The sequence below is a fragment of the Drosophila ananassae genome, assembly GCF_017639315.1.
Source record: "Drosophila ananassae strain 14024-0371.13 chromosome Y unlocalized genomic scaffold, ASM1763931v2 tig00000060, whole genome shotgun sequence".
NCBI lineage: Eukaryota > Metazoa > Arthropoda > Insecta > Diptera > Drosophilidae > Drosophila > Drosophila ananassae.
In genome coordinates, this window is record NW_025319051.1 from 381,411 (window position 1) to 407,519 (window position 26,109).

A 26,109-nucleotide genomic window follows, 5' to 3' on the forward strand; every position below is an offset into this window, starting at 1 on the left:
TTGCGAAGGTAGCAGCAAGGTACTTCTGGCCAGGGATGCAGAGGGACGTGAGGAAATACGTCAGGAAATGCGAGACATGCCTGCGCTATAAACCAAGCCAGATGCAGGCCGCGGGGAAGATGTTAACACAGGTCCCAGAGGAGCCGTGGGCGACGGTATGTGCAGACTTCGTGGGACCGTTGCCGAGGTCCAAGCATGGGAACACCATGCTACTAGTGATGATCGATCGGTTCTCAAAATGGACAGAAATGGTCCCAATGCGGAAAGCCACAACAGAGACGCTGCAGAAGGCAGTTCGTGAAAGGATCATCGCCAGGTACGGGGTGCCAAAGGTAATGGTGACGGACAATGGTGTTCAATTCACCAGCCGGAGCTTCAAAAAATTCCTCGAGGAGCTCGGAGTTCGCCACCAGTTCACTGCACCATACACGCCTCAGGAAAACCCGACGGAAAGGGCAAACCGGACGGTGAAGACGATGATCGCCCAGTTTGCAGGAAAAGACCAAAGGACGTGGGACGAGCTCTGGCCAGAATTGATGCTGGCGGTGAACTCGAGCGTGTCGGACTCCACGGGGTACTCTCCGTGTTTCATCACCCAAGGCAGAGAGCCAAGAATGCCGAAAGCAATTTTCGACCAGGGGGCGTTGGGGACAGGAGAAGCCCAAGCCACTCCCTCAGAAAATGCGGAAAAATTAAAAGAAGTGTTCGAGCTGGTGCGGAGAAACATGGAGCGCGCGGCGCAGGAGCAAGCTCGGCACTACAATCTGAGGAGACGAGAGTGGAGCCCGAAGATCGGCGACACAGTATGGGCAAAAGAGCACCATTTGTCCAAGGCGGCCGAAGGATTCGCGGCAAAGTTAGCGCCAAAATACGACGGGCCGTACACGGTGGTGAACTTCGTGTCACCAGTGATTGCTGTGCTACGGCACGCTGGCACAAGGAAGGAAAAGAGGGCCCACCTGAGTGAGCTGAAAGCCCAAGCGCAGGAGTCGGCGCAGGCATAAACCACAGAAAAACAAAAAAAAAAAAAAACAAAAACAAAAAAAAAAATTAAAAAACAAAAAATTAAAAATAAATAAAATAAAGAAAACAATGTTATAAAAAAAAATGGAAAAAAATATTAGAAGAAAAGTGAAAAGATGAAAAATGAAAAAAAAGGATACAAAAAAATATTATAAAAAAGAAAAAAAGGATACAAAAAAAAAATATTAGAAATAAATAAAATAAGAAAAAACATTGAAAAAAAAAAAAAAAAAAAAAAAATAAAAAGAAGGGGTAAACAAAAAAGAATTTATATACAAAAAAATATATATATACAACAGCATTGAATGACTCTGACGTCATCCGAAGAAGGGGGGAGGTGGATAAGGGTATCCACACACAAAAATATCCACACGCAACAACAAAAAAAAAAAAAAAAATCAAAAGCAAAAAAAATTTTGGTGCAAAAACAAACATGAAGCTGGAACCACGAAGCTTCTGTCGTTCCCGAAGAAGGGGGGAAGTGTGAGGAGATTAGATCTCCCACACACCAAGACAGGTGGCAAGAGGGGCAACAGCGGGGGGGAACATGCAAGTCAGCACTGGGATGGGCAAGCGCTGCTGTGTTTAGAAATACGGAAGAAGAGAAAGGTATCAAGGGAGAAATGCGTCGAGCACAGACGGCATGCGGGGGCAGCAGCGGGGGCAAGAGGAACCAGCACGGCGTCGCACACGGAAGAGGGCGAAAGAGGAGTCACCGTGGAACGTAACGGTCCCGGCCGGGCCTCCGCGGCCGCGCTCGAAGGTCATAGGAAACAGCGGGGACGGCGGGGAACGAAGCGGCCGGCGACCGCGCAGCTGTGTTTATAAAATGCACAAAATCACAGAAATGCATTTGAATGTCCAGGGGGGATCGCGGGGTATCGGGACGAAGTCCGATGACCGGCACAAAATAATGCGGAGCTAACGGAGAAAGTGAAGGAGCGGAGGATTAACGGCAGGAAGTGGATTCGCAAGGATTAACGGGCGCCTCTGACACTATATAAGGAGGGCCCCTGGAGCGAATCGAGGCCGAGTCTTCTAGGGAAGCTGGGAGAGTGAGTGAAAGACCCCCCGTGGGTAAGTCTGCCATTCAAGTTGGAAAGCTTCCTTGAAGAGTTAGGAGTACAGGCTGAAGGACCCCCCGTGGGTAAGTCCGACGGTCTTCAGTGCGGGCTATTAAAGCGAGTGAGCAAGGATATACGAAAATAGCCTAAGGACCCCCTGTGGGTAAGTCCGGCGGCGGTACGCGCATCAAATCGAGCAAGGAGTCAGGGGAAAAGGATCAAGGATCCGCGGCAAAGCTGAGGCCCAAGGGTAAAAGAGTCGGGTGGAGTTATTCCCGGACACGACAGGTATCCTGGTGTAGTGGCGGCAGCAACGGATCAGCCTGGCGTACGCCTTGTCTGCTCCTGACCGTTCGATCCAGGTGTGATCCTGTAACGCGAGGGCTAACCAACCCGGGAACTCAAGCCCATTTGTGAAACCAGGCAGGGACACCCCGGGCAGTCAAGAGAATCCTGATCCAGGCGCTGGAGCGTATGCACAGTGAACCACCTGGAGTCAAAGGAGACGCGACGCCCAAACCTCTGGCCTACCATAGATCCTGCGGGGCGTAGGCACGCAGGTGTTTGGAGGCGAGTGGCGAACGCGACCGGGGGCGTGTCCTGTAGGGTAGGAAGGCCCTTCGTGCCCTGATCCGGCCGCTAAGCAGCGAGGAGCATATCCTGCCCGGCGTATGCCTGGGAGGTGAGCCACTCGGTCTGTTAACACGGATTAGGTGCCGGCCACGGCGAAAGGGCAAGTCCAGGCAAGCCAAAGGTTCCGAGGTCCACGGCGTTCCCAAACGGAGGAGCAGCAGCAGGAGAGCAGCGACGACGAGGGAGCAGCAACAACCGTAGAGCAGCGACGACGAGGGAGCAGCGGCAACCGTAGAGTAGCGACGACGAGGGAGCAGCGGCAACGGTAGAGCAGCGACGACGAGGGAGCAGCAGCGACGGACAGGCAGCGGCAGCAGAAGACATCAACAACACAGGCCCCGCAACCAGAGTCCGTGAGTCCGAACGAAGGGAACCGAGAGCCGTTTCGGCGCCAGGCACCAGGACCGCACGACCTGCCGGGCGCAAGCTTTGGGAGGGCGTGCGTATTGGCACCAACCCGGAGCGGGGATCGGGGATCGACGGGAGGGCGAGCGGTCGGTCGGCTGAGCCAGACAGCCGGTGAGATTCTCTTTATTGCTTTGTAAATTAATTACAATAAAGGGGATTTATTCGAAAAGAAGCAATAACGTGTTATTTCTGGGCTCGGGCAATCACGTCGAACTATAAATTCGGTGGAACGTACCCTCAACCTCTGTGAGCTAGCCGCGGCGTTTGTTGCGAGCAAAACATAGCAAAACAGTTCGTTACAACGTGAAGCCACTTATATTAAAAATAATATATTTACTTTCAATTTCACATTTGAACGGACAGTGTATGTTTAAATTGATTAATTGATTATTTTCCGGGTTGGCCGAATAAATTCCATAGAAAAATAATAAAAAATGAGGTTTCCTTTCTGTTATGCTATTAATAGTTTTTAATAGCAGCCGTATAAATACACGCGTTTCAAATCAGGGTTTCAATATTTTTATTTTGAGTTAAATTTAACCCTAATCTATGCGGCTCCAATCAATTCCAAATCACAACAAAGAGAGCATACGCTCAAATAACAATAAAGCGCATGCGAAACTGGGAGACAAGACAGACAATAATAGATGCTGATAAGAACAGCTGCAGCTAAGTATTTTATGATTATTTTACATTCATTTTTTGGTAGCTGCCTGGCCCAAAACTTTCTTTGAAGTTGATATTCGCCGTCTAATTTTTTCATCGCATTGCAACTCTTAGGTATAAGGTAAGAAATGCAAGCTTCAAATTTCTTGAAAGTTTCAACAGCTGACATCTACCATAATACTGGGCTGAAAGTCGGTGAGCTTCATTGTCACGATTCCTTTTGAATAACAGTGTACTTGGACATCTGCAGACAGAAACTTACCGAGAATTCATTTGTTAATGTTCCACCATTGCATACACCAAATAAAACTTCATTCTGAACTAGTTTTTGGAAATCGGTTGTCATTTTTTTATTATTTTTAATTCCGATGAAATATGCTGCAACGGAAATTCACATAAAATGCACCAGTGATTAAATAATGAAAACTAGTTAGTCTAAGCAATACAAAATAGAGCCACATTAAATAATAATAATTTAATACATTGTTTAATCACTATATTATAAATGATGCTAAACCGCTGCTTCTGAGCAACGAATTTTGAACTACTAAAGATTTTGGGCTTTGTTTGAGTTTAGAAGTTTTTCCACTCTCATTTTTTCTGTTTAGTGCTCTTCAATCGATTTATTTTCCTTTTTGGCGTTATTCTTTTGGATTTGCTGTTCATCTTTTTCCTCCTGAGCTTGCTGTCTTTTTGCCTCTTTCGCTGAAGTTTCCTGTTCCTTTTTAATCTGAGCGTCTCTCTTACCTACGTGCCTGTGCCAATTCTTCGACAACTTTTGAAACTCATTCAAACGTTTTTTTTTGTCCTTTTCTGATTCAGGTTCCTTACCAATTGAACTTTCATCGACTTCATCTTCATATCCAGCAGGGGGAAGAGCATTAAAATGACTGTTATGAAAAGCAGTGCGATTTCCATCTCGAAACCAAAAAGGCTTAGATCTCTTATACATATGAGTATAATTTTTGAACTCGCTTCGATCCATTTCCATATGAGAACTGAATACAAGAAGAGTAAGTATTGCGACCAAAGGAAGTGCTCCAAAGAGTGAAAACTTCTTCCAACGCCCTGCATGTTTTCCTGTTGTAGCTGTAAAAAATTACAGAAAAAAGATATTATAGAACAAACTTCTTATTTTGTGAAAAAATGAAACATGTATGAGCGTTATTTATCTTCTCAATTTCCCCCAACTCTTTATTGAGCTTAGAATCTACCCAGAGATTATTCTACCTGTAATCTCTGTCAAGTAGATCAGATCAGCGAAAAAAACGAGAAGCAATGCCAAGGCAGAGAGAACTTTCAATGCAGAGGCAGAAACGACGAACAAAAGTGGAAAAAAAATATGTCCGTTGAAGGCCCCTTCAACAAAGAAATTGAGGGGCAGCAGAGACAGCTTGGATACAGCTCGCTTCGTCGTTTTCAAAGCTGTCTTTTACGGCTACCCGTACAAAGTTGCCGATGCTCAACCAATCCCCGTAGATGGGCGAAATAACTTCGCTACCTTCGCTAAAAACCTTCGAAATACTTTCGCTTGGTCGTTACTATTTATCGACCAAGCATTGGCATTTTTAACGGTCTATGACTGGTCTATCCTTGTGCGCTTATCCATTTGCTGTCGGTAGGCTATAAAGGCTCGATAATCTGATATATTTTTTGCATTAAAAAGCTGTGTAGTAATGACTGGAGTTAGCATATTTTATTATTTTTTATTCATTTGATAACAAATTTTATATTAAGACATTATTAAGTCATATTTTTCAAATATTAGTATTTTAATTTCATATATCATATAAAAAAACCTCTTTCAGGTAAAATACCGGTGACGAACTTGCATGCAAAGCCGAAAAAATTGTATATACACAGCTGGCCAAAATAAGAGTACACAGATATAGTGTTTATTTGTTTCGATAGAACTCGATTTTTATGCAATACACACACGCCAATTTTTTTATATTGATAAGTTACAATGTTACACAATTTCTAAAACAAGAATGAAATATGGGAACCTCGTGTATTCAATACTAAGCATAATTTTCTGCTGGGTTGGCGATTTCGATACGATTATTATAGCAGATCGTATATAGTCGGCCGATCCTTATGAAATTTTGCAAATCAGATTATTTTGTTCAAAATAGAATCTGTACCAACTCTCATCTTTTTAACTTAAAAAACACCAAAGTTATGCCAATTCCGATCGTTGTATGACAGCTATAGGATATAGTTGGCCGATCCTTATGAAATTTTGAACACAAGATATTTTGGTCAAATATAACATGTGTGAAATCCCAACTCTCCAACTTAAAAAACACCAAAGTTATGGCATTTCCGATCGTTCAGTTATTTGGCAGCTATAGGATATAGTCGACCGATCCCGGCTGTTCCGACTTATGTATTATACTACCTGCAAGAAAAAGAAGGATGTGTGCAAAGATTCAACTCGATAGCTTTAAAACTGAGAGACTATATATTTTAAGTTAGAGGGTTGGGACTTTCCACACATGTTATATTTGATCAAAATATCTTATGTACAAAATTTCATAAGGATCGGCCGACTATAATCTATAACTGTCATAGAACGATCGGAATTGGCATAACTTTGTTTTTTTTTTAAGTTAGAAAGGTGGGACTTGGTACAGATTCTATTTTGGACAAAATAATCTGATTTGCCAAATTTCATAAGGATCGGCCGACTATATCCTATAGCTGCCATATAACTGAACGATCGGAATTGGCATAACTGCAAGGGTAAATCAACTTCGGCTCCGCCCGAAGTTAGCTTTCCTTTCTTGTTTTTTTTTATAGTTTATTATATAGTAAAAGTCTCATAAGGATAGGACTCTCATCTGTTTGAGACAATTTGGTTTCCCACAACTACGAAACAATTTTGGATTTTAAATACATTTTTGGGAAAATTTTTAGTTTAAATTTTTAAACTAACCAAATTCCCAAACCTTTTTAAATTAAAAATACGTATAACTTCAAAACCACTGAAGCTATCGAAAAATTCTTTACGTTTTTGGACGTTTTTACGTTTTTAATTATTCCACCTTCTTAAATGTCAAAATCTGTGGAGTTAAAAAGAGTTAAAGAGTTTTGGTGTTTATCCTTACAATTAAAGTATTGCTAACTGTGTGAATCGCCAGTCCAGAGGTTACTTCCATATATATATAATAAATCACAGCACCTAAAAGTATGCTATGAAAATGTAACTCAAAACCTGTTGCTCCGCCCACCGCCTCTCCTCCTTTTCGTCCCTTGGTGGCCCCAGGGGGGTACCAAAGGGGGGCATGGGTTGGTCGACCCTCCAAAGTTAGTGGGGGTCGTTCATACATTTGGACTCGATTGGGGCACTCTAAATGGGTCAAAACAATATTTTTCCTTCACGTTGAAACGAGGGACATCAGAATTCATTTTAGAGGTATGGTCTCTTGAGCAAAGTTTCTTATTTTGATCCCTAGAATCCAAAAATCATATGTGCCTAAGCGATTTTTCAATCGACCCACCCTAATATATATTCTATATATTATGCGTTCTGTTTTAAATAATTGAAGATCAATATATACAAAACAAGAAAGGCAAGCGAACTTCGGGCGGAGCCGAAGTTTACATACCCTTGCAGTTGAGTTGCAGTCCGCTAGGTGGCGCCACGCATCTTATATTATTAGATATATAACGGATCGTATATAGTCTGCCGATCCTTATGAAATTTGGCATATCGAATTATTTTGCCAAAAGAGGAATCCATTGATTCTTCCATCCTTCTAACTTGAAAAACAACGAAGTTATAGCGAGTTCCGATCAATCAGTGATATGGCAGCTATAGGATATAGTCGGCCGATCCTTATGAAATCAGATTGTTTTTCCCAAAATAGAATCTGTACAAAATCCCAACCCTCTTACTTAAAAAACACCAAAGTTATGGCATTTCCGATCAATCAGTTATATGGCAGCTATAGGATATAGTCGACCGATCCTGGCCGTTCCGACTTATATACTGCCTGCAAAGGAAAGAAGGATATGTGCAAAGTTTCAACTCCATAGCTCTAAAACTGAGAGACTAGTTTGCGTAGAAACAGACAGACGGACAGACGGTCAGACGGACAGACGGACATGCTTATATCGACTCAGGAGGTGATCCTGTTCAAGAATATATATACTTTATAGGGTCGGAGATGTCTCCTTCACTGCGTTGCACACTTTTGACCAAAATTAAAATACCCTCTGCAAGGGTATAAATATGCAAAAAATATGCAATTAAATTTCGTTAAAAATGGTATATCTACTTTTTTAATATTAATAAACCAGGAATGAAACATGTGGGTAACGTAACGTAAATATATAAAATTAGTGGTTTAAGTGATTTACGTGTTCACTTGTGGTTTTAAATAAACGAGTTCATGCTGTTATTTAAGTAACGTAACAAGCCATGCCAAAAATAAATATTCATATGGAATTACCCCCTGAACCCTTAATAACCAGATGGGGTGCGTGGTTAAAAGCGCCATTATATTATGCCAATAACATGGAAGGAATTGCAGAGGTTCTTAATATACTAAACGCAGAAGACGCTGAATCCATAGAGCAGGCAAAAAATTTCATGAAAAATCGTCTACTACATCGGGATTTGATATTTATAAAAACGAATTTTAATAGAATTGTCGAAATAATAACTTCCTTGGAAGCGAGGGGCCTTCCATTAACAAGAGCAATGGAATTGTTTGAAAATGAAATTTGGGAAATCAGATTATTTTTTCCAAAATAGAAACTGTACCAAGTCCCATCTTTCTAACTTAAAAAACACCAAAGTTATGGCATTTCCGATCAATACTACAATCAGTTATATTTAAGCTATAGGATATAGTCAACCGATCACGGCCATTCCGACTTCTATACAACCTGCAAGGAAAAGAAGGATGTGTGCAAAGTTTCAACTCGATAGCATTAAAACTGAGAGACTAGTTTGCGTATAAACCGACAGACAGACAGACAGACGGGCAGACGGACATGCTTATATCGACTCAGGAAGTGATCCTGATCAAGAATATAAACACTTTATTGGGTCGGAGATGTCTTCTTCACTGTGTTGCACACTTTTGACCAAAATTATAATACCCTCTGCAAGGGTATAGTAACTATTAATAATAATCAATCAAATATTAATCTATTGCGTCTCTATAAAGAGCTTTTATTAAATATTCATATATTTTTGTATATTCTTTGCATGTATTTAGCATATTTTGCATATTTTTTATATATTTTGCATATTCTGCATATATTTTTCATATTTTTTGCAAATGCATTTTATGCAAATATGCATAAAAAAAAAATATGCTGATTGTTTTTAACTATATATTCATTGAAATGAATTTTGGTGTTTTCAGAATTCAAATAACTTAAACCGTTAAAAATATGCAAATATGCAAATTCCGAGGTCTAGTTATAAAGATATCCTATTAGATTGATCGTTGATTATATACTGATTTTAAAAATTTAATTTTCTTAGTGTGGCTCTCTCCGAACGCTCTCAACAAGCGGCGCCTGGATACTCGACCTTGGGGCAGCAGTCCAACATCCAAAGCTGCCCGCCTTCCATGATCTGTTCACGCAACTTGTTCACCAGAACTAGCGTTATCGAATCTTCAGCGGTTTCATTTCCTCAAGCAAGTACTGCCTAAAGAGCAGGACCAAGATATACACCAAATGGAACTCACGTATAAACCAGCTAGCTAAGCCGAAATGCGTGTACGAGCAGTACATGAACAAACAATCTGAGTCAGCAGGCTCAGAGGTGGGTGACCCTGGCATTAACATTGACTTTTCTTAGATTTAATTATGTATAATTTAGCATCTTATATAAGAATTGTTCTTCTGAAATAAAGATAGTTGCAAAATCAGAGTGAATCGTCTCGTTACTCAGTGTTTGAACTACGGCACTTAAAACTAACCTACTTCGAGTGATTCTGTGTAAAACGGTTCACAAGTTAAGACTCTCTAAAAAAGCTATCAACTTCGCGTGGCTTCAGTGTAAACGGACCACCAGTAGAACTTTCATCATCGAACCTACTTCGAGTTGCTCCCGTGAAACGGACCACAGGTACCACCATACCATCTGTACTTTTGGAAACCCAGCCCAGAACTTCAAGTACCCCACATCCACTCCATCCTGATCACAGCAAGCACCTGGTCAACCCGAACAGTCCCTTGCAGAATCCAGGTACCTTTATTCAGAACCTTTATACGTCCTTTTGACTACGACTCCGGGATCTACGGGTATGCCCACGAGTTCAAATTCGACGTAGTGGCCGCATAACGCTCTACGAACGAACAGTTGGTGATCCTTTTCTAGAGGATGTCGCGGTCCAGCGGGGAATCGTGACTGCATGAGCGAGGATTTTTCAACAGACCACCATGCACCTTCATAGCCGCTATAGTTGGTTCTGTCAATGACGGAGCAATGGGGCCAGTGATGCCGTGGAGTGTGGCGCCGAGTGGAGTGTTCAGACACCCTCATGGAGTACCTTGCCATTCCCACCTGAATATCAACGCGCACATCAGCGGCAAGCTGGGAGAACTTCCAGAATAATTCGCTCCCAATTTAGAGCTCAATCGCTTTAACTCATCCTGGAGTATGGTGAATTTCTTGCGCAACACAATTTCCAACGGCTCCAGTACCAAGATGGTCAAATCGTCCTTCTGCACTGCATCCTTGACCTTATCATGCATGGCTTCCATCTCCTGGTATGTCACCTCTGCTCTAAGGTCACCAAAAGCCTTTCCCTGCTTGCAGGAACCGAGGCTCTAACTACGATTCCAGACTCCATTATGTAAGTTTGTAATGGATGGTAAGTTATGTAATGGAAACAACAGCAAGAGTTTTTTCAAACTACGTATTCACCTAGCAGCAGTTCAGCTCATCCAGTCTATTATCTAATCGCTTTCTTCTACGCCAGGCCTCCAGAAGCATCATACATATAAAGCGCAGTGTTCATATGTTTAGTGACTAAGGCAATACATTTAAAAGCAGTCACAGTCCTGTGGGCTCTTCGACGCTTTATCGGATGTAAATGTTTAGGTAGCAGACAACTATCATCGCATATGGCAAAGGGAGTTTAGAAATTCCATGGATACGGACATCGCACCGACCCTGGCGGCATGTATAATCCAATGGCACTTCAATCAAACTATAACTGTTTCTATGTTTAAAACGTATCTATTGCAGGTTCAGCTGGTTTAGTAAAGCTTTTCACAAATTTTAGATAGCCATGACATTTTGAAAATATGGGATTAAAAACTCCTATTTAATTGAAGAATATTGTCGGGTCTAGCAGCCGCCTGAAAGAAGTTTGGTCGGCAATAATTTATTGGGTTCGTTTTTGTTTTTTTTTTTTTTTCATACTTTTATCTTTTATTTGTTGGATCTTCTCTTATTAAGAGACTAACAACAATTTTAAAAATCTTAATCTAATAAATAATTAGTTTATCTTTATAAACATCTATACTATGGGGCCTCCGATGTCAACGGGCTGGAAGGTCATTTCTTCTTAATCGGGATTGTTGACTAACTTGGTGTAGCGATCTGGCTAGAGGATTTTGGTGGGTGGAGAGTTTCCTTTTGTATTTTTCCTGGAGTTGAGAAATTTCGACTTTGACGAGAGGTATACCTAGGTCTCTGTGGATATCTTCATTGCGAATATACCATGGAGCTCCTGTGATGGTTCTGTGCCCTTTGGATAACGTCTATATTGCTACTGCTTGCATTTCCCCAAAGTTCGGAGCCATACTTCCAGATAGGCTTAATGACTGAATTGTAAAGTAGTACTTTATATTCCAGTCGAAGTGGGGAACGAGGATTGATAAGCCAGTGCAGTCCTCTGGATTTATGTCTTAATTGGTCCCTTTTCGCTTCAATATGTTTTTTCCACGTAAGACGCCTGTCCAGGTGGACGGCGTGGAGATATGTGACCTCATTCACAGAGGGAACTATGGTATTGTTTAGAGTTAGAGCGGGGCAGTTTTGTCTGTTGAGAGTAAAGATAATGTGTTTAGATTTTTCACTTCCACTTTTCTATTAGTGCAAGGTGAGAGGAGAGGCTTCTGGATGCCTCCAACGGCCATTTAGATCTTTTTAGTATGGCTGTATCATCGGCAATTGTTGACATGGTCTGTTGGGATATCTGCTGTATATAGAAGCAGATATCCCTTAATTTCGAACTCTTCTGTTGTAAAGTTTTTTGTTTTACAGTGAACACTCGATTATGCAGGTATGTTTTGAGCAGCTCATGACAGTTTTGTGGGAGTAATAGTTTTATTTTATACATAAGTCCTTGCAGCCAGACTCGGTCAAATGCCTGGGATATGTCCAGAAATAAAGCAGAACAGTATTCTCGCTGTTCATAGGCGGTTCGAATTTCAGATGTGATACGGTTCACCTGCTCTATGGTGCCATGCTTTTTTCGGAAGCCAAATTGATGTTCAGGGATTATATTATTCGAAGTCATATGAGGCGTGATACGGAGCAGTAGAAGTTTCTCAAAAAGCTTTGCTAAGCATGAAAGTAGACTTATTGGTCTAAATGAAGAGGCCAAAGCTTTGTCTTTCCCTGGTTTCGGTATCATTATTATAATGGATTTTTTCCATTGTTGGGGGAAGTGGCCAAGCTTTGTAATAGAGTTAAATAGAATTTTTATATAATTGATAGCGCACGCAGGGCTCCATAATCATTTTCGGCGCAATGAGGTCATACCCTGGAGACTTATTTGGCTTGAGGTGCTCTTTGATGACCTTAGTGATTTCAGTTGTTTGAAATTCTATAGCTGTAATTGGATCTGGAATTGGTAGCTCTGGAAGAATGAAAGAAGAGGCTGCTTGATTTGGAGTAAAAACTTTACAAAGGTAGCGAAGACGTTTGCTTTTTCTTCATCGCTGCGCGCCCAAGATCCATCTGGTTTTCGAAGGGGCATATCTGCTTCTATGGGCGGCTATAAGCTAGGATGGGCTTTCCATAGAGGATACCTGGTACTTTTTGAAGAAAGCTGTATGTATGTATGATTTTTGAGCAAGTTCTTCTCTGCTCCGTAGGACCTTTGTGAGCCTTCGAGTCGCTGTTTTTAGCCTTTCCTTTGAAGAAGGGGATCCGGACTAGATTTTCTATATAGGAATTTGTGGCGGAGTATGGAGGTTTTTCTGTGGTCGCAGGAGTCGAGAGTTTTGCTGCTGAGGTCATCATGTCTTCCAGGTGGTTGACTGCATCTTCAATGTCCTTGCTACAGTTAATTGACGGTCTTATGTTTATGTGAGAGCTTATGTACTTTTTGTAACTAAGCCAGTTTGTCCTTTTTAATATGAGATAAATTTGATTATTTTGTAATTCGGCATGTTGAAATAGGTGAAGAAGGACAACTGAATGGTCAGACGATAGGTCATCCAAAGGTTCGGTTCGAATGGTGCTTCGAGGAATTTTTCTAGTGATCGCAAAGTCAATTAGGTCTGGCTTCTTCCGTGGGTCCGCTGTTTATTTTTATATTAAACAGCCACTTTTGTTTCAAAAATCGTTGAGATAAAATAGTCGCGGCTTGAACTTGTTTATTAAAATTTTATAAAATAAGCATCAAGTGACAGTGACACAAGGAATACAAAAACAAAAATAAAAATAAAAAGTTGCTCGCGACGGTAGTGCTGGGGACTTTGAAAGCAATAAACAACAAACAATTTAAAGTTTGCGTCGCGAAACAACATTTATTTAGCAACTGGATTTATTGAAGGAGTCATCGTCATCCCCATGTCCTGGTCTGGCTTCTTCCGTGGGTCCGCTGGCCAGTATGTAGGCTTTCCCGGTGATAGAAATTGCTTGTTTTTACTAAAGCCAATATTTAGAACGTTGAACACAGCTCCCGAAAACGCTCGGTAACTGAATAAATATATTGATTAACTAACTATAACAAATTCAATAACATTATTTCGTGCTTCTCCTTAAATCCAAAACTACAATATTGTAGGATCTACTGATTTTAATAATTTTTAATTTTAATTTTTTAAATTTAGTTGGTGTTAAGCTATTAATTTTAAAGTAGTAAATATTATTAATTAAAGTAGGAATCTCTTTACCTAAACTACTTCGAGTGTTGGTCCTGTGTAAACGGACCACTAGTATTACTGTCATTATCTAACCTACTTCGAGTGTTGCTGCCGTGAAACGGACCACAACTAGGTCCCTCGTTACCTAACCTACTTCGAGTGTTGCTCCCGTGAAACAGACCACTAACCTACGCTGAGTATTGCTTCCGAGAAACGGACTGCCACTAGGACCTGCCGATATGAAATCACACGAAACCCCTTACCATCTGTTCTTGAGAATAACCAACCCAGGACTTCAAGTATCTCATATCAACTTCAGCTTGATCGCAGCAATCTACTGATCAGTCCATTGCAGAACCCAGGTAAATTTAGTCCGACTTTAATACGTTCCTACCGTTACGCCCGCGAGTTCAAGTTCGGCGCGAGTTCAAGATTTGGGGGATCAATCCCCCCCCGAATTCGAATGCCCGAGTTATGTTCAATACTGTTGACTTCTTGTCAACCGACAAATTCTTCCTGGAATTTTTTAGCTTGCCAGCGCTTCTAACGGACCAACCAATCATGCGACCTCCAAGTGATACCTCAGTCAGTCACAGTGCCTCTTAGTTTACTGCGTGCTGCGGCGCTGCATCAGCTGCATATAATAGTTTCGAGCAGTTTCGAGTATGCATTTCGTTTATATTCTATTAAAATGAAGCGATTTTAGTACCTGTAGAACCATTTTGCAAACCTCCAAAAACTGAAGACAATGAAGAAGCGCAATCATCTGTCGAAACAGCCGTGAAAAAACCTCGGTATGCTGCATCGGGTAGTGAAAATACGGGCGATCAAAGCTCATGTAGTGAAGGCAACAAAAACGTTAAACAACATAACCCTCATCCGCCTTATCGGAACGTGAATAAACACGACGTCGGAAATTTTATTGGCATCAGAGTTAGTGAATCTCAGAGGCTGGACTTGGGTTCCAAACAAAAAAAAATATTAGTCCAGATTGGTAGCTCGGGGTTTTACTCAAGAATACTTGTTAGATTATGATGAGACATTTGCACCAGTTGCAAGAATATCTAGCTTTCGATTCATTCTATCCATAGCAAACCAATTCAATTTAAAAGTTCATCATATGGGTGTTAAGACGGCATTTCTAAATGGAATTTTGAAAGAGGAAATCTTTTTTATCGAATCTTCAGCGGTTTCATTTCCTCAAGCAAGTACTGCCTAAAGAGCAGGACCAAGATATACACCAAATGGAACTCACGTATAAACCAGCTAGCTAAGCCGAAATGCGTGTACAAGCAGTACATGAACAAACAATCTGAGTCAGCAGGCTCAGAGGTGGGTGACCCTGGCATTAACATTGACTTTTCTTAGATTTAATTATGTATAATTTAGCATCTTATATAAGAATTGTTCTTCTGAAATAAAGATAGTTGCAAAATCAGAGTGAATCGTCTCGTTACTCAGTGTTTGAACTACGGCACTTAAAACTAACCTACTTCGAGTGATTCTGTGTAAAACGGTTCACAAGTTAAGACTCTCTAAAAAAGCTATCAACTTCGCGTGGCTTCAGTGTAAACGGACCACCAGTAGAACTTTCATCATCGAACCTACTTCGAGTTGCTCCCGTGAAACGGACCACAGGTACCACCATACCATCTGTACTTTTGGAAACCCAGCCCAGAACTTCAAGTACCCCACATCCACTCCATCCTGATCACAGCAAGCACCTGGTCAACCCGAACAGTCCCTTGCAGAATCCAGGTACCTTTATTCAGAACCTTTATACGTCCTTTTGACTACGACTCCGGGATCTACGGGTGTGCCCACGAGTTCAAATTCGACGTAGTGGCCGCATAACGCTCTACGAACGAACAGTTGGTGATCCTTTTCTAGAGGATGTTGCGGTCCAGCGGGGAATCGTGACTGCATGAGCGAGGATTTTTCAACAGACCACCATGCACCTTCATAGCCGCTATAGTTGGTTCTGTCAAAGGGAGTTTAGAAATTCCATGGATACGGACATCGCACCGACCCTGGCGGCATGTATAATCCAATGGCACTTCAATCAAACTATAACTGTTTCTATGTTTAAAACGTATCTATTGCAGGTTCAGCTGGTTTAGTAAAGCTTTTCACAAATTTTAGATAGCCATGACATTTTGAAAATATGGGATTAAAAACTCCTATTTAATTGAAGAATATTGTCGGGTCTAGCAGCCGCCTGAAAGAAGTTTGGTCGGCAATAATTTATTGGGTTCGTTTTTGTTTTTTTTTTTTTTTCATACTTTTATCTTTTATTTTTTGGATCTTCTCTTATTAAGAGACTAACAACAATTTTAAAAATCTTAATCTAATAAATAATTAGTTTATCTTTATAAACATCTATACTATGGGGCCTCCGATGTCAGCGGGCTGGAAGGTCATTTCTTCTTAATCGGGATTGTTGACTAACTTGGTGTAGCGATCTGGCTAGAGGATTTTGGTGGGTGGAGAGTTTCCTTTTGTATTTTTCCTGGAGTTGAGAAATTTCGACTTTGACGAGAGGTATACCTAGGTCTCTGTGGATATCTTCATTGCGAATATACCATGGAGCTCCTGTGATGGTTCTGTGCCCTTTGGATAACGTCTATATTGCTACTGCTTGCATTTCCCCAAAGTTCGGAGCCATACTTCCAGATAGGCTTAATGACTGAATTGTAAAGTAGTACTTTATATTCCAGTCGAAGTGGGGAACGAGGATTGATAAGCCAGTGCAGTCCTCTGGATTTATGTCTTAATTGGTCCCTTTTCGCTTCAATATGTTTTTTCCACGTAAGACGCCTGTCCAGGTGGACGGCGTGGAGATATGTGACCTCATTCACAGAGGGGACTATGGTATTGTTTAGAGTTAGAGCGGGGCAGTTTTGTCTGTTGAGAGTAAAGATAATGTGTTTAGATTTTTCACTTCCACTTTTCTATTAGTGCAAGGTGAGAGGAGAGGCTTCTGGATGCCTCCAACGGCCATTTAGATCTTTTTAGTATGGCTGTATCATCGGCAATTGTTGACATGGTCTGTTGGGATATCTGCTGTATATAGAAGCAGATATCCCTTAATTTCGAACTCTTCTGTTGTAAAGTTTTTTGTTTTACAGTGAACACTCGATTATGCAGGTATGTTTTGAGCAGCTCATGACAGTTTTGTGGGAGTAATAGTTTTATTTTATACATAAGTCCTTGCAGCCAGACTCGGTCAAATGCCTGGGATATGTCCAGAAATAAAGCAGAACAGTATTCTCGCTGTTCATAGGCGGTTCGAATTTCAGATGTGATACGGTTCACCTGCTCTATGGTGCCATGCTTTTTTCGGAAGCCAAATTGATGTTCAGGGATTATATTATTCGAAGTCATATGAGGCGTGATACGGAGCAGTAGAAGTTTCTCAAAAAGCTTTGCTAAGCATGAAAGTAGACTTATTGGTCTAAATGAAGAGGCCAAAGCTTTGTCTTTCCCTGGTTTCGGTATCATTATTTTTTATTTAATTTTTTCCATTGTTGGGGGAAGTGGCCAAGCTTTGTAATAGAGTTAAATAGAATTTTTATATAATTGATAGCGCACGCAGGGCTCCATAATCATTTTCGGCGCAATGAGGTCATACCCTGGAGACTTATTTGGCTTGAGGTGCTCTTTGATGACCTTAGTGATTTCAGTTGTTTGAAATTCTATAGCTGTAATTGGATCTGGAATTGGTAGCTCTGGAAGAATGAAAGAAGAGGCTGCTTGATTTGGAGTAAAAACTTTACAAAGGTAGCGAAGACGTTTGCTTTTTCTTCATCGCTGCGCGCCCAAGATCCATCTGGTTTTCGAAGGGGCATATCTGCTTCTATGGGCGGCTTTAAGCTAGGATGGGCTTTCCATAGAGGATACCTGGTACTTTTTGAAGAAAGCTGTATGTATGTATGATTTTTGAGCAAGTTCTTCTCTGCTCCGTAGGACCTTTGTGAGCCTTCGAGTCGCTGTTTTTAGCCTTTCCTTTGAAGAAGGGGATCCGGACTAGATTTTCTATATAGGAATTTGTGGCGGAGTATGGAGGTTTTTCTGTGGTCGCAGGAGTCGAGGGCTTTGCTGCTGAGGTCATCATGTCTTCCAGGTGGTTGACTGCATCTTCAATGTCCTTGCTACAGTTAATTGACGGTCTTATGTTTATGTGAGAGCTTATGTACTTTTTGTAACTAAGCCAGTTTGTCCTTTTTAATATGAGATAAATTTGATTATTTTGTAATTCGGCATGTTGAAATAGGTGAAGAAGGACAACTGAATGGTCAGACGATAGGTCATCCAAAGGTTCGGTTCGAATGGTGCTTCGAGGAATTTTTCTAGTGATCGCAAAGTCAATTAGGTCTGGCTTCTTGCGTGGGTCCGCTGTTTATTTTTATATTAAACAGCCACTTTTGTTTCAAAAATCGTTGAGATAAAATAGTCGCGGCTTGAACTTGTTTATTAAAATTTTATAAAATAAGCATCAAGTGACAGTGACACAAGGAATACAAAAACAAAAATAAAAATAAAAAGTTGCTCGCGACGGTAGTGCTGGGGACTTTGAAAGCAATAAACAACAAACAATTTAAAGTTTGCGTCGCGAAACAACATTTATTTAGCAACTGGATTTATTGAAGGAGTCATCGTCATCCCCATGTCCTGGTCTGGCTTCTTCCGTGGGTCCGCTGGCCAGTATGTAGGCTTTCCCGGTGATAGAAATTGCTTGTTTTTACTAAAGCCAATATTTAGAACGTTGAACACAGCTCCCGAAAACGCTCGGTAACTGAATAAATATATTGATTAACTAACTATAACAAATTCAATAACATTATTTCGTGCTTCTCCTTAAATCCAAAACTACAATATTGTAGGATCTACTGATTTTAATAATTTTTAATTTTAATTTTTTAAATTTAGTTGGTGTTAAGCTATTAATTTTAAAGTAGTAAATATTATTAATTAAAGTAGGAATCTCTTTACCTAAACTACTTCGAGTGTTGGTCCTGTGTAAACGGACCACTAGTATTACTGTCATTATCTAACCTACTTCGAGTGTTGCTGCCGTGAAACGGACCACAACTAGGTCCCTCGTTACCTAACCTACTTCGAGTGTTGCTCCCGTGAAACAGACCACTAACCTACGCTGAGTATTGCTTCCGAGAAACGGACTGCCACTAGGACCTGCCGATATGAAATCACACGAAACCCCTTACCATCTGTTCTTGAGAATAACCAACCCAGGACTTCAAGTATCTCATATCAACTTCAGCTTGATCGCAGCAATCTACTGATCAGTCCATTGCAGAACCCAGGTAAATTTAGTCCGACTTTAATACGTTCCTACCGTTACGCCCGCGAGTTCAAGTTCGGCGCGAGTTCAAGATTTGGGGGATCAATCCCCCCCCGAATTCGAATGCCCGAGTTATGTTCAATACTGTTGACTTCTTGTCAACCGACAAATTCTTCCTGGAATTTTTTAGCTTGCCAGCGCTTCTAACGGACCAACCAATCATGCGACCTCCAAGTGATACCTCAGTCAGTCACAGTGCCTCTTAGTTTACTGCGTGCTGCGGCGCTGCATCAGCTGCATATAATAGTTTCGAGCAGTTTCGAGTATGCATTTCGTTTATATTCTATTAAAATGAAGCGATTTTAGTACCTGTAGAACCATTTTGCAAACCTCCAAAAACTGAAGACAATGAAGAAGCGCAATCATCTGTCGAAACAGCCGTGAAAAAACCTCGGTATGCTGCATCGGGTAGTGAAAATACGGGCGATCAAAGCTCATGTAGTGAAGGCAACAAAAACGTTAAACAACATAACCCTCATCCGCCTTATCGGAACGTGAATAAACACGACGTCGGAAATTTTATTGGCATCAGAGTTAGTGAATCTCAGAGGCTGGACTTGGGTTCCAAACAAAATTACTTTTTTCCATTGCTGCCAAAATTCGAAACTCGAAAATTTAAATTTTGTTACGCCACTGGACTTGGTTGTTGATAAGAGTACTAGGACTGTGGAAAATGACTCAGAGTTTCAGAATGAAAGTATGGAACTGGTAAAAAGTATTCAGAATGATAGAATGAATAATCTACAACTGTCTACTGAAAATAATTCAGTAGCAGATGAGTCAAATATCCCGAATGAGGGTACGGATGAGAAATCTGATAATTTTTAATCTGATAAACCGCCTAGTGAGACAACAACTTGCAAAACTGCCGGTCCCATTGTTATCATTGGTGAAGAATTGCCTAGTATGCAATTAAAAGTAGATGGAAATAAAGTCAGAAGAAGGAAAAGATAAAAAGACAAGCAAAAAAACATTTTGTTGGTCTTTAAACAATTGCTTAATGAATGTTCACGCTTTCTGTAATGACATCCCAATTAACTACGATGATATTAAACATCTGTACAGCCGTAAAAGAGGAATTAGATTCGCATTCTTATAATGAAACTTGAACTTTAGTTGATCAGCCTTTAGATAAGAATATTGTTGATTGCAAGTGGATGTTTACAATAAAAACTAACGAGCATGGCGAGCAAATCAAATATAAGTCCAGATTGGTAGCTCGGGGTTTTACTCAAGAATACTTGTTAGATTATGATGAGACATTTGCACCAGTTGCAAGAATATCTAGCTTTCGATTCATTCTATCTATAGCAAACCAATTCAATTTAAAAGTTCATCATATGGGTGTTAAGACGGCATTCCTAAATGGAATTTTGAAAGAGGAAATCTTTATAAAGATTCCGGAGGGATTGCCATATAAAAATGGTAAAGTATGTAAATTGAATAAGTCAATTTATGGTTTGAAACAAGCGGCACGATGATGGTTCGAGACTTTGAAAATGTTTTAAAAAGCATGGGCTTCAGTAATTCAGCAGTGGTTAGATATCTCTATCTACGAGTCCATGGTTCCTTGCATGGTTCAGTTGCTGAGCGTTTTTTCTGTTAATTTTTCTGTTCTAAATATTGCCTTTAATAAAAACAACCACAATTCGATTTCAAGATGTTGATAGAATTTATTTAATTGTTTTGGCGTTTCTACAAATGATATATTTACATACATATACGACTGAGTTGGGTTGACGACCGAATTAGAATGATGACGCGGGAGCGCGGCTCAACGCTTGATGCTACGGAGCGACCGAGACATCCCGCGAGAGAGCGAGACAAACGCTAGCGCATGACGGCAGAAGCAGGTGGCCGATCGAATGCACGAGAGCGGGCGATGAGAATAGAGCGGGAGACGCGCACATAAATATAAAGAAAGAATATTGCCAGCCAAACTTCTTTCCGGCGGCTGCTTGACCCAACAGCATCATGAAAGGGCAGCAGGCACAATTTGTTGCCTCAGCAGCGCCACCCGACACACTCCGTCATCTCCCTCACCAGGAGCCACTTCATTGGCAAGTTTTCGTCCTTCACCAGCACGATGTCATTTACTGCTATGCCTTGACCAGGGTTGCGCCATTTCGATCGTTGCTGCATCAGGGTTAAATACTCTTCCTTCCATTTGGACCAGAAAAACTATTAAAGAAAGACGACGCACAAACACGTGCATCTCGATAGTTTTCACCAGCCCAGACGCCACGGATAACTATGTGGCAGGACAATGTTATCCGTTTTTCCCAAAAATCCCGTTTGGTATCGGCGGCCAACTCGCCCCGAAGTGTCCTCCAAGATCTTCTGAGCCCTCACGTCGTCGCTGGCTGCGGCCGCTGGCGCCGCCTTCACACCGAAGGTTTCGATCTCGAAGTAGCCCTCGACGACCCGTTCCACATTGTCGTCCAACGACGTGGCTAGCAGAAAAGAACCGGTGATGGCGTGTCACGTCGTCCTTCTACAGGCCCGAAAACGACCCATACTAATGCGGTTGCGGCCGCGTACGGTCCCTCTCTGGCAAACCGTCTCGTTCTCAATGGCAATCCTAAATGTCCATGGTCCAATCCAATAAACAACTTCGGTTCTGAATTTTCGTAGGGCTTTATTGGTAATCGAGCGTCGTTGTTCACGCTCCTAAAATCTCTTCTGTGCAGTCTCTGCATGGGCAAATGGCATACACGTTTCTCAGCACATTTCGGGAGGACTTGCCTGCTCCACTAATCTGCAGACCTATCACGTTAGTAGGCTCTCTTGTGGCCCTGCCTCCGAACCATTGAATATTCAGCTGACGACGTACTCTTTGTACGCCTAGCTCTGCAACCAGCTCGTGGTCGACCATCGCCACCGAAGAACCTTCGTCCAGGAGAGCATACGTATCCACGTGAATTCGCGACATCACTTTCTTTTATATTTATTTTCGCGTTGCCCGCTCCTGCATCTGCCGTCATGCGCTATCGTTGTCGCGGTATCTTTCGGTCGCTCCGCAGCATCAAGCGTTGAGCCGCTCCCGCGTCATAATTTTCATTCGGTCGTCAACCCTACTCAGTCACATATGTAAATATATCATTTTTAGAAACGCCAAAACAATTAAATAAATTGTATCAATATCTATAAATCGAAATGTGCTTGTTTTTATTAAAGCCAATATTTAGAACACAAAAATAAAGCTCCCTAAAACGGTCTGTAACTGAACACTATGTCTTCAGCATAAATTCACTAGCCCCCAGTCTAGAAAGAAACTATTCCAAAGCTTTTTGAAAAACTTATCACTCCACATTTGCAACACCTATGTAGTTCAATAATAACTCCGTGCCAGCATGGCTTCATGAAGCGCCGCTCCACCACTACCAACTTATTGGAGCTAACATCTTTTATGACGGATGGGTTCCGGAATGGCTTACAAACAGACGTCATATACACTGACTTCAGTAAAGCATTTGACTCTGTTAACCATTCGCTTCTTATAAGTAAACTCAGTCTTTTGGGATTCCCAACTGATCTTCTTATGTGGATTTTGAGCTACTTATCAGGGAGAACCCAACGTGTTTTCTTTAAAGATGTTACCTCGCGTTTAGTCCGCGCCACATCGGGGGTGCCCCAAGGAAGCCATCTTGGACCCCTTCTTTTTACTCTGTTTATTAACGACTTGCCCCTTGCCTTAACTAATTCACATCAGCGTATTTATGTATGCTGATGACGTTAAGCTATGCCTTCAGTATAAATTCACTAGCGCCCAGTCTAGACTTCAAACCGATTTGGATAAACTTCAAAATTGGTGCTTAGCAAATAACCTAAAGCTTAATGGATCGAAATGTAAACTTATGTCTTTTTACCGATCTAGTCCTCACCAGGCTATGTACTTTCTCTATGGGAACGCCTTAGAACGATTAACTCAGGTTAACGATCTAGGTGTCCTATTAGATTTGAAACTTAAATTTACCGACCATGTATCTACCATGGTTAATAAAGCTATGGGTGTGCTTGGTTTTATTAAAAGATGGTCAAAAGAATTTAATGACCCGTACATAACTAAAACGTTATATACATCATTGGTCCGTCCAATTCTTGAGTATGTCTGGAGTCATCAATACGGAGTACACCAAGATCACAAAGAATTTGTACAAAAAACTTCTTAACTATCGCTCTTAGGGGACTTAATTGGGATGTAAATTTTTAACTCCCTTCTTATTGTTGTAGACTTTTACTCATCAACTTACCATCATTAAGAATCCGTAGAAGAATGCTGGGAATCAGGTTTCTATATATACTTATTTATGGAAATGTAGACAGCCAGTGTTTACTAACACGCGTACATTTCCTTATAGAAGGACTATAAACTTTTGTCCTGTACTCCTCAGCCATTTTAGTTCGACATATGTCCAACACGATCCATTCAGGGTATTTCGGACTACAATGGTCTCTACCAAATCTTATAACTTTGCTCCACTAAAAATCTTAAATCTCTTATATGAAACACCTTATCAGTGCAACACTCTTCTTCTTCTTCTTTATGTTTTTCTCCTACTCTTCGCTTAAACTATCTCGGATCTATTCCAGCGATTCGAGCCGTGCGTTACGCGGCAGCGTCCCTCGGTCGGTTGTACGGAGGTGGGCTGTACGTTTGCAGTGGGAATGTATATTTGGATCTGAAGCAGCTGTAAGAGGAAGTCCTCATTACCCTTAACCTTTATCATAGTTTTGGCCATATTCTGGCCATATACCGAATAATGAATTGGCTATGGATCCAACAATATTAAACGGAGATCTGCGTTGCCGATAGTGATGCATAAGATTATTTACATCTTCAAGCTCTGCATACACATGTTTAAAATGGTCCAGAATGGAACTGCATGCTGCTTCGTTTGTCAATTCCTCACACTTTTGTGAGAGCTCAGTTGGACGGGAGGTGGGCTGTACGAATGCTGTATGCACAGTGAGAAAAAAAATTCAAACGACTTTAATTCCACACAGCTTTCATATTGACGATTCAACTATTTTTATACCGTTTCATAGAATTTTAGGATACGCTTTCAGGAAATTCAACCTAGTATATATGCTGATTGAGAGGCTGGTGGAGAACTGCATGCCACGCATGAAAATGTTCATAAGGCCATACGCATGCGCATCGCTCGAGGAGGTTATGGGTCTAGCCGACGAATTCGAGGAGCTGGCCTTGGAGAAAGACGTTTTTAATAGGCAAGTCTCCGAGGTAGACAGGAGGTGGCCGAAAGAAGGACGGCACCAGAAACCACCGGAGCAACAGAGCCCCCCAGGACTGGAGTGGGGGCAGAGATGGCAGCCTGAGGAGCAACTCCAAATGCCACAGCAACAGCAGCCGAGCCAGCAATGGACAGTCCCAAGGCAACAGCAGCCGAGTTAACGATGGGCAGTAAGTCAAAGTCAAAGCCGAATCCTAGACAGACCTTGACAGGGACATATAGAAAACTCAGCACAGGCATGCAACAGGTGCGGAGGCATGAGGTCATAGGGCCAGTGGGTGCAGGAATCCCAGAATTTTGTTCTGCAGAATGTGCGGCGCAATAGGGGTGAGGAGCACAAAATTTTGCCAAAGACCGGGAAACGCGCAGCTATCTCAGCCATAGAGACGAAGGCAGAGATCGCGAAGTGCTGCCTCTCAGAACTAGTTGGAGCTTTATCAGGTCGGAGGTGCAGAATTGAAGGCCATGAAAGACACCGGGGCAACGAGGAAAACGATTTGAACATGTTGGTGTTGGTGCTAGGATGGGATTTCCTCGCAGAACTTTTCACAACAATAAGACGCGCAGGCCACTAAGTCACGATCCCGAGAAGAGAAAGATGGAGCGGATGCCTGGAGGATAGGCTGTCCATAGCGATAACTGGATTCTCGGAGGAAAAGGTTCATCGAGGAGGAGTTAGTGCCGTTCACAAACCAGAAGGGTTGTTCGAACATGATGAAGGACGACATCCCAATAAAGCAAAGATATTATCCAAAGAACCCCAAAATACAGGGGGAGATCAAGAAAAAAGTAAAAGAGCTGCTGGAAAAGGAATACATCGAGCCTTCAAAAAGCGCTTACAGCTCATTCATCGTCATGGTAAAGAAAAAGACGGGTCCATGGAGAATGTGCATGGATTTCCGACAAATAAACGCAAAGTCAATAAAGGACGCATAACCGATGCCACGGATAAACTTCACCCTGGAACAATTGAGGGAGGCAAATCCCACTGGAGGAAGGGAGCAGAAAATACATTTGAATACCACTGTGTTTGCTTTGCTTTTTCTTTCACTTCAATCAATGACAAACAAAACTTCATTTATTGCTTTCGCTCTTCTTTTCTCTCGTCTTTTTCGACACACACCTTCTTCTGATCATTTCTGCACTTCTTCTCTTCTTCTTTTTCTTTTTCTTCTTCTTTAGGGCACTTGGTCTCAATAAATCAAAATAAAAAATAGGAAAATAATATAACTCACTAATGAATAATACTGGCTTAAATTTTATTTAATATTTTTCTTGATTTTTTTCATTTTTTTCTACATTTTTCTCTTTTTTTTGCTTTAAACTTCACATTTATTCAATTTTCATTTTTGGTTGGGATCCACTTATCAATAGCGTTAACTTAAACTTTGTTCAAAAATTCTTCTTTTCTTCTTTTTATTTTCACTTTTCTTTTTTAAAAAAAAAATTAATGGTAGCCATGATGTAAAGAGATGAACTTGTAAGCCGCAGTCAAGTATAGCTTGGCCGGATCCAAATTGGAAGCGGGAAAGGAAGAGCTTGTTTTACTCTGAACATTTTTATTAGGTTATAGGCCCAGAGTAGCAAACAACTTAATTACCGTGTGCTATATAAAATCTTATAC

General features: G+C 41.3%; 1 long non-coding RNA gene across 1 annotated transcript in view; it reads right to left on the minus strand.

Moving 5' to 3' along the window:
* Positions 1-4,250: 4,250 nt before the first annotated feature.
* LOC26515296 overlaps positions 4,251-26,109 on the minus strand; it is a 47,690-nt gene continuing 25,831 nt past the window's right edge. Inside the window, exon 3 of the long non-coding RNA XR_004311340.2 lies at positions 4,251-4,883. This is a non-coding gene — a long non-coding RNA (uncharacterized LOC26515296). The remainder of the gene's footprint in view (positions 4,884-26,109) is intronic.